Source organism: Girardinichthys multiradiatus, chromosome X (assembly GCF_021462225.1).
Source record: "Girardinichthys multiradiatus isolate DD_20200921_A chromosome X, DD_fGirMul_XY1, whole genome shotgun sequence".
In the NCBI taxonomy this organism is placed as follows: domain Eukaryota; kingdom Metazoa; phylum Chordata; class Actinopteri; order Cyprinodontiformes; family Goodeidae; genus Girardinichthys; species Girardinichthys multiradiatus.
Window position 1 is genome coordinate 22,013,284 of NC_061817.1, and position 19,490 is coordinate 22,032,773.

At 40.1% G+C, this 19,490-nt stretch overlaps 1 protein-coding gene across 1 annotated transcript in view; it reads left to right on the plus strand.

Moving 5' to 3' along the window:
* LOC124863370 (coagulation factor X-like) overlaps window positions 1-19,490 on the plus strand; it is a 42,812-nt gene that overhangs the window by 22,658 nt on the left and 664 nt on the right. The window lies entirely within an intron of this gene.

Sequence of the window (19,490 nt, forward strand, 5' to 3'; positions counted from 1 at the left end):
TCCTTCTACTTCATAATTTTAAATGATTTTGTGTTGGTCTGTCACATGAAATGCCATTAAATGTTTGTGGTTGAAACTGACACAATATAAAGGGGTGTGAATAGATTTGCAAGACACAGTTTTTCCTGTACCTTACACTATGTTTTGTAGGTATAGTCCTATGTTCACTCAGGAATCTATACACTAACTAGCTACTTTATTGTGTCCGCTTTTAAAGCTCCAGGCGGGACTCCTTTCTGCTATCAGAACTACCTTAATTCTTCATGGTATAGATTGAACAGAAATGTTGCTTCATATTGCCACAATAGGATTACACATTTGCTGCAGATTTACATCCATACTGAAAATGTTCTGCTCCAACACGTGAAAAGCAGGTGCTCAGTTAGATTGAGATCTGGTGACTGTAGAGGCCAATGGAGCAAAGTGAACTCATTGCCATGTTCAAGAAACCAGCTTGAGATGACTTGTGACACCTTTTATTATCCTGCTGGAAGTAGGCCCAAAGTGTGCCAGGAACCCCCCCCCATACACACACCATTATATCACCACCACCAGCCTGACTTGTTGATGCCATGCAGGATGAATCCATACCTTCATGTTATTCATTCCAAATTCTGACCCAACCATCTGAATGTTGAGGCTTAAACAGACTCTCATCTGTCTAGGCAACTTTTTAACCCCTAATTATCCAGTTTTGGTGAGCCTGTGGATTCTTGGCTCAGTTTATGGTTCTTAGCTGACAAATGTGGCAACTGGTGGAGCCTTTTGCTGCCATTGTTTTTTTAAATTACTGTTGCCTTTCCATTATCTCAAACCAGTCTGTCCTTTCTCCTCTGACATCAACAAGACATTTTTGTTGCCTCAAGCTCCTCAATACTCATACAACTCATCAGCAGAACATTGCTCCTACAAAACCGACACCTCTCTGCAACCACAGCAATCGTATTTTCCTCAAAATGAGCCTACCACCGTGCTGGTAGAAGGTGTATTGTCATTAAAATCATTTTATGTGTATGTAATCTCACATTTTTCATACTATATTTCTTGGATTGGAAAATAATACTTAAAAAAAGTATTGTTATTTCCCAAAGACTATTGTCTAAGTAGCCAAATATTCAGTAAAACCTCTTTTGCTAGATGTAGGATAGAAAAAAACGTCATGAATACCAGTTTGCTCTATCAATCAAATAGCTTTTGATAATGGGCTTTCATTTTAATGATGCTTAAATAGCTTTTTTGTATTTTTCTACCATTAAAATATGTTTAAAATGGTCAATAACTTTACTATGGCATGTTGTAGTGCCATCAAACTCATAGCACACATAGAGCACATTATCTTGATCATACTACAACTCTTATTTTCGGACAATGTGCCACAGATATTGCACATATTCTCCATGTAACATTATGTTTTTTTTTTTTTTAGGTATTATTATCCACAAAGACAATGTTAGAGTGACATAGGGCGACATAAACATCATCACATCTACTCCATATCACGTTGTTTACACTGCAACAACTTTTAAACAACTCACAAAGTTGTGACAAAAAGTTTATTTAAGCACCTTTTCCCAAAATAAGAGTTGTAGTATGATCAAGTATGATCATACGGTGATACCGTGACGAAAGTCACTTTATATGACAAGTTTACCCACAAAATTGTTGGAGGTAAAAGTTACATTTTGAGGGGCTATGACTTCAGGTGTGGGAAATAAAATAAATGTATAACCTGTGTTAGTGGCCTGCAGAATTGTTATTGCACAAACTTGGCCTTGAGTGTGGTGAAGCAGAAAAATACTGAAGAACTGTAAGCTCGGGAAAAGGATGTGAAAAGATTAACGGGCCAAGTACTCCCTTCTTATATCAGTAGATACGGGATGCAGCTGGGAGACAAGAACATGTCCTAATATGGTAGGCAGGAAAAGTTTGTAAGTGACTATATGTGAGAAAAAACTGTAAACAGGGCGCTGCCCATTTTCATGTGTGTTTTAATAAAAGCAATGAGCCCAGTGAGAAGTTCCGAAGTCGTCCCGGTGTGTGGTCAGATCACATGAGAGCTTCCCTGGTCCAGGTACTTTTAATTTAATACAACGGTGTCTGAGTGTGTTATTTCAATGGGTGTGAATTCAGGTGTGGGAAATAAAATAAATGTATAACCTGTGCTAGTGGCCTGCAGAATTGTTATTGCACAAACTTGGCCTTGAGTGTGGTGAAGCAGAAAAATACTGAAGAACTGTAAGCTCGGGAAAAGGATGTGAAAAGATTAATGGTTGTCTATGGTAAAACAAAAAGATTTTAACAGACGTTTAGACTTTTTCCAGTCAGGTTCAAAATGATCGAATTACACTCAAACTTAACATAAGATGAAATGAACCTTAACAGAATTACTGGACTGGATTGAAATAGAGAAAACTTGAGTTAGTTGAAACAAACTTTAGTTACTTGAACTAAATACAAAGCTGACTGAAACTGTACAGTGTATCTATAAAACTGGGTAAGATAAACTAAGATTATAAAATATAATATGCCCTTCATTTTTTGTGTTCATCAGTGAGTGAGTTTTTATTTTTTATTTTTAATAAGAACTAAACCAAGCACTATTTAAATTAATAGCAACTACCTAAAATAGTGTTCTCCTTTTTAAATGTAATAAGGACAGCGGCTACAGTGACACATTGGGAAGACCCATGTGTCAAAGGGGGAATATGTCACATCTGGTAAAGCATTAATCCTACACTATAAATTTTTCTGACTATGCAAAAAATTTTTGCAAATCATGCATAATTTGTTGCAAACACAGGGGAAGAAGTATTGCCTAGTGGTAATAGATTAACCTAGTTACACATTTCTTCCCCACATATGGTATCCCACAGATTATAAGGTCAGATAATGGAACTCATTTTGTAAATAAACTAATAGAACTAAGTTCTAAAGCATTAGGGGTTCAAGATTAAGGAAAACAATGGAAGAAACAGGGATGCCATGACCCGAATGCCTGTCCCTGGTTAATTATGGATGAGAATAACTCCAAATCAAACTGGTCTTACTCCATTTGCCACCTACTGTACATCATTGTATAACTCCACCCACTACATTCTGAGTCTGAGATCACGTGACACCAAGTCGCTGATGTAAATTCGTATTCTCAAAGAAATAGTACATGGCAGACCGTTTTCTCTGCCCTCTGACATGAATGAAATAGAGAAAGCACAACAGGAGTGGGACAGCTGTTTAAAAAGCCATATCAAAAGGAGTTCCTGTTGACATGTGTCAAAAGATGAAAAATAATCCTGATTTGCAGGGAACAGACTTCACAAAGTGGGAAAAACATTTAATTCACCTTTTACATACAGCTCAGGAGGCAGAGAAAAAGAAAAGAGGAGAAAGAGCAGCTACAGAATCAGCTCCTTAAATTGCAGCTGCAAGAGGCCAAAGAGAAAATTAAATAAGAGAAAAATCATATAACGGAAAATGTAATGTTAGCTGCAGCTCAACCTGTTCCTCCAGCAGCACACACCCCTATGTCTATGACTGATCAGTGGCAAGGAGGGGGGTTACTCCCTCCTGCACCCTATCCATTTTAATAATTACAGGTACAGTGTCCCGGGTCGTGGAGGCGGATGGCATGTTGGTGGTCGGCTGGTCGTGGTGTATGGTGTGGAGCACCCAGAGGAAAGGGTGGAGCCAGCAGGGCACTGGGAGATGTGTGCTACAACTGTGCGGCGTGGGCACAGCAGATCCCATGTTGCCTGCAAAGGTGGGAGAGAACTGTCTGAATTTTTTCTAGTGGACACTGGAGCTACTTATTCCACCATAACACAGCAACCTCCTAAACCACTGCTCTCTACTAAGACTGTTTCTGTGATGGGCTTCTCAGGGGCTGCATAAATTCTTCCTGTTCAGATTGGGACTCAGAGAGTAACTCACACTTTTGTGTGTTCACCCAGCACACCTGCTAATTTGCTGGACAGAGACTTATTAGTGAAGCTGGGAGCATCAGTGTTGTGTGGTACTGATGGGTTAACAATAACTTTTCCAGATAGTTCCTCTTTGGCATGTGGACAAATGCTTCAGCATGGAGAATATTTTTTACAGCCAGTTGCAGAGGAATATGCTGACATCTACTGGGAACTGTTGACCGAACCTCCAAGCAGCATCTTCTCGGTGTGTCAGCTGTGGAAACCCTGGATTCAAAGTCTCTGCCCCTGCACCTCTCCGCCTGACCCGCCCCATGTCACTCTGTTCTACAACCGTTGTCACACTGAATGGTACCAGATTTGTTTAATGAAACAGTAGAAGGTAAGACATGGTTTATTTCATCCAAAAATGTTTATGTGGCTCTTGAGGGTGTGGCTGCAACAGTTAATTTAACACCCGACCAAGCAGAATGGTATTTACTGTCAGATGAAGCTGTTCCTCATGTTTCTCTTTCTTTGCATCCTGTGCATCAAGCTAAGGAATTGAGAGGAGTGGTAAAGCGCTCTCTGGCAGCTGGGGACTGGCAGGACACCTCAGACAACCAACTTAATTTTGGTTACAGACTTCTCAAAACAGGTTCCAGAGAAACCAACCGAGGGACCTCAGCCAACCACGTCCGAAGCTGAGTGGATCCTGCTGAAAGTCATCAAACGGAAGTGGTCAGAGCCCAGGTGGACGGGTCCATTCCAGGTCACAGAGAGAACCTCACATGCGGTGAGGGTCAAGGGCAAAGGAGACACGTGGTATCTTTGGAGCCAGTGTGCAGCAGCAGAGGCACCACAGAGATCGCTGCCAGAGGTCCAGCAGAATCTGAGGGACAACACCAGCACACCAAAAGACCTTTCTCACCCAATTCAAGGGGCAGAATAATCCCCTAGGGTGAGAAAGCGTTCATTTACACCTAAAGGTTAGTCTACACCTTAGGTGCACCGTCAGATCAGTGGTCCCACCAATAGGGGCAGAATAATTCCCTGGTGAGACCACTTAGCTCCAGGTCAGTCTACACCTGTGAGTGAAGACCAGGACATCACACAGAAGAGGCGGATGTGATTGAGTTTTCCTCTCTTTCACTGGTGGTCGTAGCTGCTCTCCCACCGAGAACTGAACTGAACACTCTGAACTTTAAAAGAAAAAAAAGGTCTTTTGTGTTTCACCATATTGTTAATCCTCATCATCCTTTACAGGTACCTTTGAAAAGGATGGGAGGTCAAAATCTAGGACCCAGGCCTCTTAAGGGTTGGGTCACGGTAGGTATAGGTGTTTTATCATTCTTCATTGTTACATTGATTTTTGGATTGTTTTGTGAACTTCCAGTACACTGGAAAAGGTTGATTACCATTGAAGGGAAAACCGCACCTCCTCCTTCCCATATGATGCCTTTGCTTGCGGTGGATGCTAACGAGGAGGAGGACGAAGATTAACCCGTAAGAGTAAGTTACAGGGCGTCTGATATGTATTACTGTCTAGGGAGCAGAAGGACGGTAGAATATTATATTGGTGTTAGGGTTAATTAATGATTATATATGTTTTAACTTTAATAGAAGTGAAGCTTGCTGTTCAGAGTGATTATATCTTATATGTACAAGAGCTGCAAGATAGAGACAGGATGTTCTAGAACATTCTGTCAGTGCAGCTGTTTCTAATCATTATGAGTGTGCATCTCTCCCTTATTTGTGCTTGGAACATTCTGTAACCAGGGCCTCTTCTCTTATGAATAAAAGGCAGAGAGAGCAGGGGCTGTTTCAGAGTGTTGGTGGAGGATTGTAACTGAGCAGCCTCTGAAAACACTCTCACCTGCAGGTTAAAATGAACTAACTTCTCTGTGTCTTTCTTTGTGCAGAATTGTGAAAGTGTTTGGTGTTTAAACCTAACATAAATGGTCCTTCGAGCCGGAGACCAAGACGCTTGACGATCCCAGTGGGTGAGTGAGATTCCAGACAAATCTGTGGCCACAGTACTAATACCCTTTCCGGGACTGGTCCCTCCCTGACAGGCTGGGGTCTGACGGCTGACGGTACTCCCGAGGACACAGAGAACCAGTGAGTAGGTCTTTCATTTAAAAGGAATGAGTGATGAAATGCAAATGACCTAAAATAGTACAGTATAGAGAAACCCTGACAATTCTAGACACTATCAGGTGAACTAAAATAGACAGTTAAATTCCGCAGGAGGGTAGACTCCCTTAGTTGAAATAGACTAATTAAACTCTACACAGGACGGCGGAGTCCTCTGTTGAACTAAAATAGACAGTTAAATTCCGCAGGAGGGTAGACTCCCTTAGTTGAAATAGACTAATTAAACTCTACACAGGACGGCGGAGTCCTCTGTTGAACTAAAATAGACAGTTAAATTCCGCAGGAGGGTAGACTCCCTTAGTTGAAATAGACTAATTAAACTCTACACAGGACGGCGGAGTCCTCTGTTATGTTTTTGTGAAAGTAATTACAGTAAGAGTAAAACGCGTAAAAAAGTGTGACTGAAAAACGTGTGGAAGAGTGAATGGAATCGTAATGACCATTAGGTCCTTACTTTTCATATAAACTGAAAACAGATAGTAAATGGTGAGCCTTTGTGGATGCTTGTAGGCAAGAAAATCCCACCTGAACAGGGTTGAAGTGGATTTTACCACAACTGACTTCTTGATCACCATCCTGTTTTCAAATACATAAATCCAGTATTTAGAATACACCAGGTATTAAAAAACATACTGGATCTAAATTTAGTTCAAAATGGGAAAGGGGCAAAGTAAAGAGAAACAAAAGTTACTTGATAACCTTACATGCAAAGATTGGAAAGCGGTAGAAAAAGAAAATCAAGATGCAGTAGAACCCCTATGTTATTGGATAAAAACCTATAATTATAATGGAAAGCTGTCTACAAGTGCCCTAACAGAATTACAGAATAAAATAAAAATTAAATGCAAAAATAATGAAAAACAAATGAGAAAGGAAGGTTATGCACAGACTCAAGTCTGGGTTAAAATAGCAAAACAACGTGAGGAAGGAGAAAGACTGGCAAAACAGGAAAGAGAGGAAAGGAAGCGACAAAATAAAGAGAAAAAAAAAGCAAGTGAAGAAGAGCAAAAGAGAGAAAAAGAGGAATCAAAATGGAAAGAAGCAGGACATGAGAACATAATGTTTCACAGAAGGGAAGATAATGAATATTCTGGTCCCTACTTAGCGTTGCAACAGCAGTTACTGCAGCAACAGGGAGGGGCAGTGGGGAGAGATGATATAGATGCACCCACTGCTCCACCACCACCATCACCACCTGGATATACACCACGAACACCAATTGCTACTCGAAGCACTGGTGCAGTGGGTAAACGGTCTGCAACATTGGGACATTTATTATCTCCATTACCTAGGGTTAGTCCCATGACCCTAGATGAAGGAGGGGATGTGCAAACTTTTCCCCTCATTGAACTCCCTAACCCACGAGCAGGCGCAGAAGGCCAATCAGACACAATTAGAGTTTATCGAACTTGGACCCAAGATGATGTTAAAAAGGCTGTAGAAGGAATCCCACACCCTAGAGAGGATGTGGATGAGAGTGTGAGGCAGATGGAGGATCTTAGAAAAGCCTACCATCTGAATGGAATGGAAGTCCAACAAGCATGGATGTGCAAACTAGGCCCTGACTGGTATCACGTGAAGGGAGGTTATGATCCATCAACTGCATTAGGAGCACCTCTTGCAGCTGGTAGCGGAGAGCTAACAACCCAGTTAGATCCTCTCCTGGATAGAGTAAAAGGAAAATATAAAAAGAGAGCAAATTACACTGAAATAGGAAGATGTAAACAAAAACCAGATGAACCTTTTGATGAATATAGAGTAAGAATGGCAAAAGTTTTTAAAGTTCACAGTGGACTGGAACCAAGCGAGGATGAAAATGGTGCTTATCAGCAGCAACTAAAAAATGCACTCCACTCAGGCTCAACACCCGACATACATGGCTGGGTGAACCGGCACTACATAGGAATGAGTGGGGGCTCGCTTGCAGACTACATAAATCATGCGCTGCATGCTGAAAAAGTTATAAAAAGTAAAAAGGGTAAAAAGGACACAGTCAGAGACGCAGTGTTTTACCAAGAGGAGGACAACACTGTGTACTATCAACAGTCACAGGGCAGGGGAAGAGGCAGAGGCCGAGGTAGAGGAAGAGGTAGAGGACACTTTGGAGCACAAAATCTTAGAGCATGTTGGTCCTGCGGTAAAGAAGGACATCTAGCCAGGGATTGTAGGGGAGGTCCTCCCCCACAAACTAAAAATGCATGACTAGATCGTGAGACAAACGGGACAGAATTGGATCAAAATTTAATACAAGAGAAAACCACCTCAGAAGATGAGGAAATACTAAATTTAGATGACCTATTCTATGTTGAAAAAATAAGACCTGAAATAACCCTGCTGGTACAAGGCACACCTATCACGTTTCTTTGTGATAGTGGAGCTTGCAGGACAACAATTAGAGAACAATTACCATATGTGAGACCCAGTGGGAAATGTACCACAGTTCAGGCCGCACAAGGTAAAATCGAACAAGTAAATGAAACAGAACCCTTATGGGTCAGAGATCCAGAAGGAAAAACATGTCAGTTATCAGTTTTGATGTTACCAGAATGTCCAGTGAACCTATTAGGAAGAGATGGCTTAATAGCCCTCTGCCTAAGCCTAACACCAACCCCAGAGGGTTTGAGAGTGGTCAGAGGCAAACCTGAGGAAGTCTATGTAGTACAAGGGACGGGAACACCAAATTATTACTACACTTTAGACATCCCTAACAAACCGCCAACTGCAACAGGGGCATCGTTAGTGGATGAAGGCAAACAATCAATGCGGAGCCCACAAGATGTTATGTCACCAGATGAATTACATGTGACAATGTGGTATACTGCAAAGCCAGACACCAAGTACATGAGTGAACTGAACAGGATGACCCCAACAAAGATAACAGTCTCATATGTGTACTCAGATGTAGAAGCAAATGCAGCAGCTGCAGTAATATTGCCAGAAACTGTCAAACCACTGTTCAGACAACTTTCTGGGCCACACATATCCTTATGCAAAGACAAAAAGGAAGAATGGAAAAACTTAGCAAAACTAGTGGACAGAGGTGAAAGAGCAAGGGATTGGGTGGTAACCGGCATGAACACATGGTATAGCCAGTCCACTGAAATGACCAAAAAGGCATTGTTCTGGACAGTAACTGTCCAGGCTGGAGTGCACCTAGACCCAAAACAAAAATGACACATCTTTTTCACAAAAGAAGAAGAGGAACTACTTAAACAAGTTCCTGAGAGACTATGGTCACAAGGACCTACTGATGTTGGCCTGGTAAAAGGAGCACTTCCTGTTGTGATAAGACCAAAAACAGAGTACAGACCCAGAGTTAAACAATATCCTCTAAAACCAGATGCAATGGTGGGAATAGAACCTGTTATTGAAGATTTAAAGAAGGCTGGAGTATTAATTGAGTGTGCTGAATCACCCTGTAACACACCAATATTCCCTGTAAAAAAGGCACCCCCATCTGTGGGATGGAGGATGGTTCAAGATTTACAAGCGGTAAATAATGCAGTAATACAAAGATCTCCGTGTGTAGCAGATCCACACACGTTATTAAACTCTTTGAACCCAAAAGCAAAATACTTCACTGTGGTGGACATAAGCAATGCATTCTTTTCTGTACCACTACACAAAGACAGTCAATACTGGTTTGCTTTCACCTTTAAAGGGAAAAGATACACTTATACCAGATTACCACAAGGATATTGTGAAAGCCCCACCATCTACTCCCAAGTTCTTACATCCAGCTTGGCCACTTTTGACCCACCACAACAGAGCCAATTGCTCACGTATGTGGATGACATACTAGTTGCATCTGAAACCGAAGAAAAATGCAAAAAAGACTCCATAGCACTCCTGAAACATTTGGCTAAAGAAGGCCACAAAGTCAGCAAAAACAAATTACAGTTTTGTAAGGAAAGTGTGAAATATCTGGGCCATCAGCTCAGTTCAGGGGGAAAAACAATAATGGAGGAAAGGAAAACTGCAATTCTGCAAGCACCAAAACCATTGACAAAGAAACAAATGATGTCTTTTTTAGGACTCACTAATTACTGTAGAAGTTGGGTGCCAAATTATGCAGAGCTAACAGCACCCTTGCAAAGCCTGATGTACAAAGAGGAACTTAAAATGTCTGACTACCTAAAATGGAGTTCTGAAGCAGAAGATGCACTCTGTAAATTGAAACAAACTATGGTGGGAAGTTGTGTGTTAGCATTACCAGATTACAACAAAGACTTTGTACAAATGGTAGACTGCAAAGGAAATTTCATGACCTCCGTGTTGACACAGCTACATAGAAGTAAATATAAACCAGTAGCCTACTATTCAACCAAAATGGATGCAGTGGCGTGTGCCCTTCCACATTGCGTTAGAGCAGTGGTGGCTGCTTCCCTAGCAGTCACGTCTAGCGCAGATGTTGTACTATTCCATCCACTCACTTTGAAAGTACCTCATGCAGTTTCAGCACTGCTTTTGCAAACTAAAATGAGTTTTCTGTCACCTGCAAGACATCTTTCCTGTATGTCTATCCTGCTGTCACAACCACATCTCAAAATAGAACGGTGTACAGCACTAAACCCAGCAACATTAATCCCCACAGAGGAGGATGGAGAAACTCATGATTGTGAAACATTATCTGAGGAAATAGCAAAAAGCAGAAAAGACTTAAAAGATACTCCTTTGACAGAAGGAGAAATATTATTTGTAGACGGGTCTTCCAAAAAGGATGAGAAAGGTAAAACAAAAACCGGATATGCTGTAGTGACTCTTAATAAAGTACTAAAAGCAGAAGCACTCCCTTCACACTACTCAGCGCAAGCTGCTGAGTTAGTAGCCTTAACTGAAGCATGCAAATTAATGACAGGAAAAAGTGCAACAATATACACTGATAGCCAGTATGCATATGCAACAACGCATACTTTTGCACAACATTGGAAAAATAGGGGTATGATTACCTCCACTGGAAAACCTGTAACACATGCAGCACTATTAACAGAGCTATTGCAAGCAGTCCAACTGCCAAAAAAGCTTGCAATATGCAAATGTGCAGCACACACCACAGGAACAGACACTGTGACTAAAGGCAACGCCTTTGCTGATAAAACTGCTAAAGCAGCTGCAGAACAACAACCAAGTAGTCTTCTCCTAGTAACAATGGAACTAAAAGATGAAACATTACTGGAAATGCAACAACAATCACCCCAAAATGAAATACAAACCTGGCTAAAAAAGAGAGCTCAACTTAAAGAAGGGATATACACCTGACCAGAAAATAAACCTATCCTACCAAAAAACCTATACAAATGGGCAGCAATTTCGAGTCATGGAGTTTCTCATGTCTCGAGAGGAGGAATGGTAGGATTAGTGAACAAAATATACACAACATATGGATTTAACTCTTATTCAAAAAATTTTTGTAGAACATGTTTGATCTGTGCTAAACACAATGCACAAGGGAACTTCAGACCAAAAAGGGGACTAAAATAAGTTTCTTAATAGCAGTGTTTATTCTAACCATCATAATTTGTGTTGTGGTCATAGCATTGTGGTATCTGTTGTAGCATTGTAGCTCTTCATCTGACCTTCAGAGAAAGTCCGGCTACAAAGGGAGCTGCAATCATAGTTTGCAGCTGTCTCAAACCGGTGAAGATTGTCCACAGCTCTGTTACAGGTTTTTAGGAAGGGCGCCAATCTACAGAAAGATGTTCACGCCAACACACAAAAAGATATTGATAATAGGGGGCGTCATCTCGATCATAATTGTAGGTGCCCTGCTAATATGGGAAAGAAATCATAGAACACTGCATAAAAGATCCCGGTCATCTGACCTTGACGAATCTGACGACAATAACAGGTGTGGAACAAAAAGAGCTTACCAATTCGGATTAATGGTGTGTGTGCAGTCAAACACCACCACGAATCTTGTCATTCCACTTACCAGTCTTAGCCGTAAAACAGAAAAAGGCCAAGATTATAAAAACTACAAATGGTACTTGACTAATGATCAAAAACAAACACAATGGGCCACAATAGTAGCTGATGCAAATAATGAATGGACCCCAACGTGGGGCACTACTGCATATGCAAAGCACCAGAAAAAACTGTTCAAACTTAACGTGACAGGTTCAGTTGTATATTTAACCGTGAACCTTACGAAAACTTCCCTAGCACCCCCTGGGTACAACACTTCTTGTTGGGGATTCTTACTATGGGCCTATTCATCAGGGGCGGATCCCAGTTTCCAACTATTTATCTGTGAACATAAAAATGTAACGACCCTTTCCCCAAGAGCAGTAGAAAGGGGAGTCAGAATTGATCCTGGGAACCTGACAACAGATGACTGGTTCAAAATATCTACAGGAATATCTAAAATAGATAACAACTGGCTTTTAATGGCAGAACAGGCTGCCCAGGCAGCAAAAACAGATTGTGTAGTATGCATGGGAGCCAGACCCCTGCTACAAGTGGTTCCCTCAACGTTGACAGAAAAATGCTTAGTAGAAGTAATGAACAGCACAAGACTCTCAACAAACTGTACTATGTGGGATAAGATTTATCCCTTGACTACAGCTGAAAAACAAAAACCGATGTTTTCAAATAAGGTTGCTCCAGGAAATTTTTCTTGCATAAACCGAACAGGTGTGGGGTCAAACATAAGCAGACTTAATGAAGATCAATGTACCTCCACCATAACAGTAGGTGTCAGCTTTAAACCTAAAGCACGCAGCGACATCTGGTGGTGGTGTGGAGACGATAAACTGTATGACAGGTTGCCATACAACACAACTGGATTGTGTGCATCAGTGTCATTAATATTTCCCGTGTCTGTTATTCCACTCTCAGTAGCAGATTTGTTGGGTACAGTAGCCAGCATATTTCCACACACCTGGAAAAGTAGAGTAAAAAGATCAGGATGGAGTAGAGACGACCCTACTTATATAGATAGCATAGGAATACCAAGAGGAGTTCCTGATGAATATAAATTAGCAGATCAAGTAGCAGCAGGTTTTGAATCCACCATATGCTGGTGGTGCACAATAAATAAAAATGTTGACAGAATAAATTACATCCATTACAATGTGCAACGACTAGGAAATAAAACTGAAGAAGGATTCTCAGCCATCCATGAACAATTGTCAGCTACCTCTTTAATGGCTTTCCAAAATAGAATTGCTGTCGATATGCTCTTAGCTGAAAAAGGTGGAGTATGTTCAATATTTGGGCATCAATGTTGTACATTTATTCCAAATAACACCGCAGCTGATGGGAGCCTCACCAAGGCCCTGGAGGGCCTTAGGTCACTTAACAGCAAAATGAAAGATCATTCTGGAGTTGACACCACAATGTGGGATGGGTTTGGAGAAATGTTTGGTAAATATAAACAATTAGTGTTGTCTATCCTTATGTCAATAGCAGTCTTTGCAGCTATTCTCACATTGTGTGGATGTTGCTGTATTCCGTGTATAAGAGCTTTGTGCACTCGCATAATAACCTCTGCTATTCAGCCAGTCAAAACAGAAATGTCAGAGATGTATGCCCTCCTGAGACCTGAGGAGACAGAAGGAGCCAGTGATGATGATGATGATGACCAGGAAGAAGAAGAGACTTCTCTGCATTTCCCTGATCTGTATCCTGACCCTAACGACAATTAGTTGTATACAGTAAACTTAAAGACCTCCTGCTACTTTTTTAATGACATGTACAGATAAAACACACCATGATGTCTTGACTGAAAATCTGAGAAGAAAAGGTTAATGATTGATGTATCAAGTGTTTAAAACATTTATAAAGAGGAGGAAAATGTTAGGGTTAATTAATGATTATATATGTTTTAACTTTAATAGAAGTGAAGCTTGCTGTTCAGAGTGATTATATCTTATATGTACAAGAGCTGCAAGATAGAGACAGGATGTTCTAGAACATTCTGTCAGTGCAGCTGTTTCTAATCATTATGAGTGTGCATCTCTCCCTTATTTGTGCTTGGAACATTCTGTAACCAGGGCCTCTTCTCTTATGAATAAAAGGCAGAGAGAGCAGGGGCTGTTTCAGAGTGTTGGTGGAGGATTGTAACTGAGCAGCCTCTGAAAACACTCTCACCTGCAGGTTAAAATGAACTAACTTCTCTGTGTCTTTCTTTGTGCAGAATTGTGAAAGTGTTTGGTGTTTAAACCTAACAATTGGCATATTTGGACAGACTATGGAATAAAGCACGGATAGACACCCTCCAGTTAGAGGGGTCAATACTCCCTGTCAAGACTTAGAAGGTTGTAAGCATCCTTGGGACTACAAAGGCCGGACAGGCAATAGTCCCTGGGCACATGGCGTGGCTATGGAGGCAGGGTCAAAAAGCATTATGACAAACATTTCCTTCTGCTCCACAGGTTGTAATGACTGTTAAACTCTTTTATTTAGCATCTCAAAGTAGTGGTGAAGTCACATAGGTGACTTCAAAAGGGGTAAATTGTGGAGATATATTATGTGTGTGCATTATTATTATTATGTTCATAACCAGTGTGGGAAATAAAATGTATAACCTGTGTTAGTGGCCTGCAGAATTGTTATTGCACAAACTTGGCCTTGAGTGTGGTGAAGCAGAAAAATACTGAAGAACTGTAAGCTCGGGAAAAGGATGTGAAAAGATTAACGGGCCAAGTACTCCCTTCTTATATCAGTAGATACGGGATGCAGCTGGGAGACAAGAACATGTCCTAATATGGTAGGCAGGAAAAGTTTGTACGTGACTATATGTGAGAAAAAACTGTAAACAGGGCGCTGCCCATTTTCATGTGTGTTTTAATAAAAGCAATGAGCCCAGTGAGAAGTTCCGAAGTTGTCCCGGTGTGTGGTCAGATCACATGAGAGCTTCCCTGGTCCAGGTACTTTTAATTTAATACAACGGTGTCTGAGTGTGTTATTTCAATGGGTGTGAATTCTTTCAGCTTACTGTGAATAAACGAACACACAGAAGACCTCTCGGAGGGGGTGCTTCAACACCCCAGACGCCTCTAAAAACTCTCCCACTGCGTTTGAGTATTTTCTAAGTTTGTCATTGGTAATACAGTCCCTTATTTGTAAGTACTTCCAAATATTTGCCCTTATTAGCAATCCATTCCTTCCAGAAAAGGGTGGTGTTTGTGCTATGTTTGGGTCACTGTTCCAGATTCTGAAGGATCAGCAACCAGAGGTCTGGATGGATTATTACCCTAGCACATTGGATAGCAAAGTATTCTGGAGTATACAATTTGTCCAATTGGTTTACAGCTACTTTTGGTAAAAGGAGGTCCTTCATTGTTGCCATGACTTCCTTTGAAAGTCTTACTTGTGGATGTTTCACAGCGCTCTAATTGCCAGGTTGATAGCCACAGCTTTGTCCAGCAATGATCCTCTAAACCTTATCAGAAACAATGCCCTAACTACTGCCCTGACAGATGATTCTTGTCCTTCCAGCAGCTCGTCTGACTCTGACAACTTTGTTAACTTTGATGATGATTTTGATGAATATTCCAATGTTTAGTCTCCATTTAATCACTTGATGACTTTCTTTTTCCTTTCTTTTGCCTCAATACTATATTAATAATTTATTCACTTGATTTTCATTCCATTTTTACTGTTTTCTCTGAAAATCCTTCTGCCATGTGGTAGCTACCTGCCTAATTGTTTGATGGGTGTTTTATACACTGAAGTTTGTAAGTTTCGTCTGACAGGATTATTGCTCACACAGAGGATAACGACTATGTCATTTATTTTATTATTCAATCTCATTATACGTTTTATATTCATTGTCATTCAATTACTTGTTTATTATTTTGTATGACATAATAACCATTTACAAGATTCGAGCCAAATTCATATTATATTATAATCTAAACCCTCTTGCTAATAAAAAAGCCTTAGCTAGAAGCAATTAGCCTCAAACAAAAAGACTATATAGAAATAAAATCTTTAATATCTGGTATTTAGCATTTATAATGACATCTCAAATGTGATAAAAAAGTCTCTGGCTTGTCTTTAACATAACACATCATTTGTTTCAGATGGACAGCTCCTTCCACCAGTGTTGTTGTGTCAGGGGTTCTGGGTTTTTTCATTGCAAGAAAACATATGTTTTGCAGCTGTCATTGCAATAAGAACTAACTTCTGTTGATACCTGTTTAAATTATGTAATATTTCTGTTTCGTCCAACAAAGCAACACTCCATTTGTTTATGGAATAATTTATCCAATTATATGGATATGTATAAATCAACAATGTGGGACATTGTTAATTCATTTTTGGAAGGGGATACAAATCTTGGCAGGCTCAGCCCTCCTTGACGAGCATGTAGCGACAGTGAGAAGTCGTTGAGTCATTATCTTTGCAGCAATCTCATGATGAAACCTGTTTTTTTACATGGTTTCTGGCCTCACTGAGTCTAGTGCAGTGATTACTATCTTTGCATTTTTGAGACAAAATCAGTTCCTTCGGTCTTTTCTACATTAAATTGGAAAATATTCGGACTCATCCATTTATTGATATTTTGTTGCTCAAACGCAACAAAAATAAACATTGTTTTATTCATGAAACACAAGATATCAATAAAATGTGTATTCTAGTTGAGGGACTTTTTTAATGATTCTTATATAATTATTGTTTCATTTTATGTAACTGATTATTAACTATGACCCTTTATTGATATTAAAATCTTCATTCCACACCCACCCCTTTTTGTGATCAATGACCTTTTCATGCCTTAAATTGCCCCAATAAAGGGGGCGCTATTCAGACTTTAATCTTTTTAGGTGCAATAAATCTGAGCTTTGTTACAACACCTGTCAATTCCCAATAGAGCCTTGAGTCATGTAGCTCTTGATGTCACAGAACTACCCAGGTCACCGGGTAAGTCTACCTGTTTTGACAGGTTCTCTTCAGGTTCTTATTTTGTCTCTCTGCCTAATATGCAATCTTTCTCACTCTTTCTCAATCTTTCTGCAATCTCATTCAGTCCATATCATACAATATGTTGTATGGGTGGGACAGATTTAGTGGCGGTCTCCTCTGGATCCCTTCTAAGACTGGCCTCCTGTTAGGGTTAATTAATGATTATATATGTTTTAACTTTAATAGAAGTGAAGCTTGCTGTTCAGAGTGATTATATCTTATATGTACAAGAGCTGCAAGATAGAGACAGGATGTTCTGGAACATTCTGTCGGTGCAGCTGTTTCTAATCTTCCCTCCCTTTTGTGCTTGGAATATTTTGTAACCAGGGCCTCTTCTCTTATCAATAAAAGGCAGAGAGAGCAGGGGCTGTCTCAGAGTGTGGTGGAGGATTGTAACTGAGCAGCCTCTGAAACACTCTCACCTGCAGGTTAAAATGAACTAACTTCTCTGTGTCTTTCTTTGTGCAGAATTGTGAAAGTGTTTGGTGTTTAAACCTAACATAAATGGTCCTTCGAGCCGGATGCCAAGATGCTTGATGATCCCAGTGGGTGAGTGAGATTCCAGACAAATCTGTGGCCACAGTACTAATACCCTTTCCGGGACTGGTCCCTCCCTGACAGGCTGGGGTCTGACGGCTGACGGTACTCCCGAGGACACAGAGAACCAGTGAGTAGGTCTTTCATTTAAAAGGAATGAGTGATGAAATGCAAATGACCTAAAATAGTACAGTATAGAGAAACCCTGACAATTCTAGACACTATCAGGTGAACTAAAATAGACAGTTAAATTCCGCAGGAGGGTAGACTCCCTTAGTTGAAATAGACTAATTAAACTCTACACAGGACGGCGGAGTCCTCTGTTGTATTAAAATAGACAGTTAAATTCCGCAGGAGGGTAGACTCCCTTAGTTGAAATAGACTAATTAAACTCTACACAGGACGGCGGAGTCCTCTGTTATGTTTTTGTGAAAGTAATTAAAGTAAGAGTAAAACGCGTAAAAAAGTGTGACTGAAAAACGAGTGGAAGAATGAATGGAATCGTAACGACCACTAGGTCCTTACCTTTCATATAAACTGAAAACAGATAGTAAATGGTGAGCCTTTGTGGATGCTTGTAGGCAAGAAAATCCCACCTGAACAGGGTTGAAGTGGATTTTACCACAACTGACTTCTTGATCACCATCCTGTTTTCAAATACATAAATCCAGTATTTAGAATACACCAGGTATTAAAAAACATACTGGATCTAAATCTAGTTCAAAATGGGAAAGGGGCAAAGTAAAGAGAAACAAAGTAACTAATTGACTTAGAAGGGGAGGTAAAGTTTATGGAGAACTATGTAAAAGGAGCAGGTATGATCTGTCATAGATGGAATAAAAAATAAAAAACATGGGTTTTTGGGCAAATTAGATACAAAGGATGTCTTAAAATTACAAGGGGATCTAAAATTAGCAATAATGAAAACTAAAAAGAGAAAAATAACAAAGAACAATGGGGGAAGAACAGAGAAAAAGCTCTGATTTAACAGAAATATGTGCACGATGGCATAAAAATACGGATTTTCAGGTAACTTAATTATCACTGAAATCCTAAAACTACACAGGGATCTTAAACTGGAGATTATGCATTCAAAAGATTCAAGAGACAATAAAAAACCTTGCCAGATTATAATTTCAAAGGGGACTTTTCAGTCCCTGAGTGCACACAGTTGATAAACAGATTAAAACAAAAAGATGAATTAAAAAAAAAAAAACAACAATAAGAGCAGCTTTTAACTGACATAGCCATAATACTGAGGCCTTAAGAAAAGCACAGGAAAAAACTTTCAGCTTAACTGAAAACAAATAAAGGGGGGCGGACTGCCACCCATCCCAGTTTAGAATACCAAGGTAGCCCCAAATTATAAAGACTAAGAGGTGGTTTTAGAGAACGTGGTAAAAGAAGTTAAAAGAGGAGGTGACAATGTGGACAACATGGAAACTGTCCAACTGGACAACCCAGTGAACAATGACTAGAGTTGTTAAAGAAGTAATCTGAGAGTAAAAGATTTTGTAGGCAAGCATTAGTGAGAAACAGGTGCTTTAAAAATCATTCTATGGTGTTATACTACCAACAATATCATGATAAAATGCAAAAGATTCATTTTACAGGGAAATAATTCCATATTTGGCTCAGATTGTGTGCATTCTTGATTTTTCCTCTTTGAGAGAAGTTAAATTTCAGCTCTGTGAAACGACCTTGACAAAGAGATGCAGCTGCCTGAAAACAAAGATAAAACTTCTGCAAACAGCAGAAGCCTGTCTCTGCTGAAAGGTCTGAAAAAATTGTAACTCTACCCTGCATGTGTCAAACTCAAGGTCCGCGGGCCAAAACCGGACCCCAGAAGTTTAGTGATTCTCTAGAAGTAGAGCCTTTTAATATGGTTATTGTGTGCTTGAATGTTATTTTGTCAATCAATAAGCAGTTTTGTTTACATTCTGCCACAATCTGCCTTTTGAAAATGTTTTGAATCTTGCTCTTTATGTA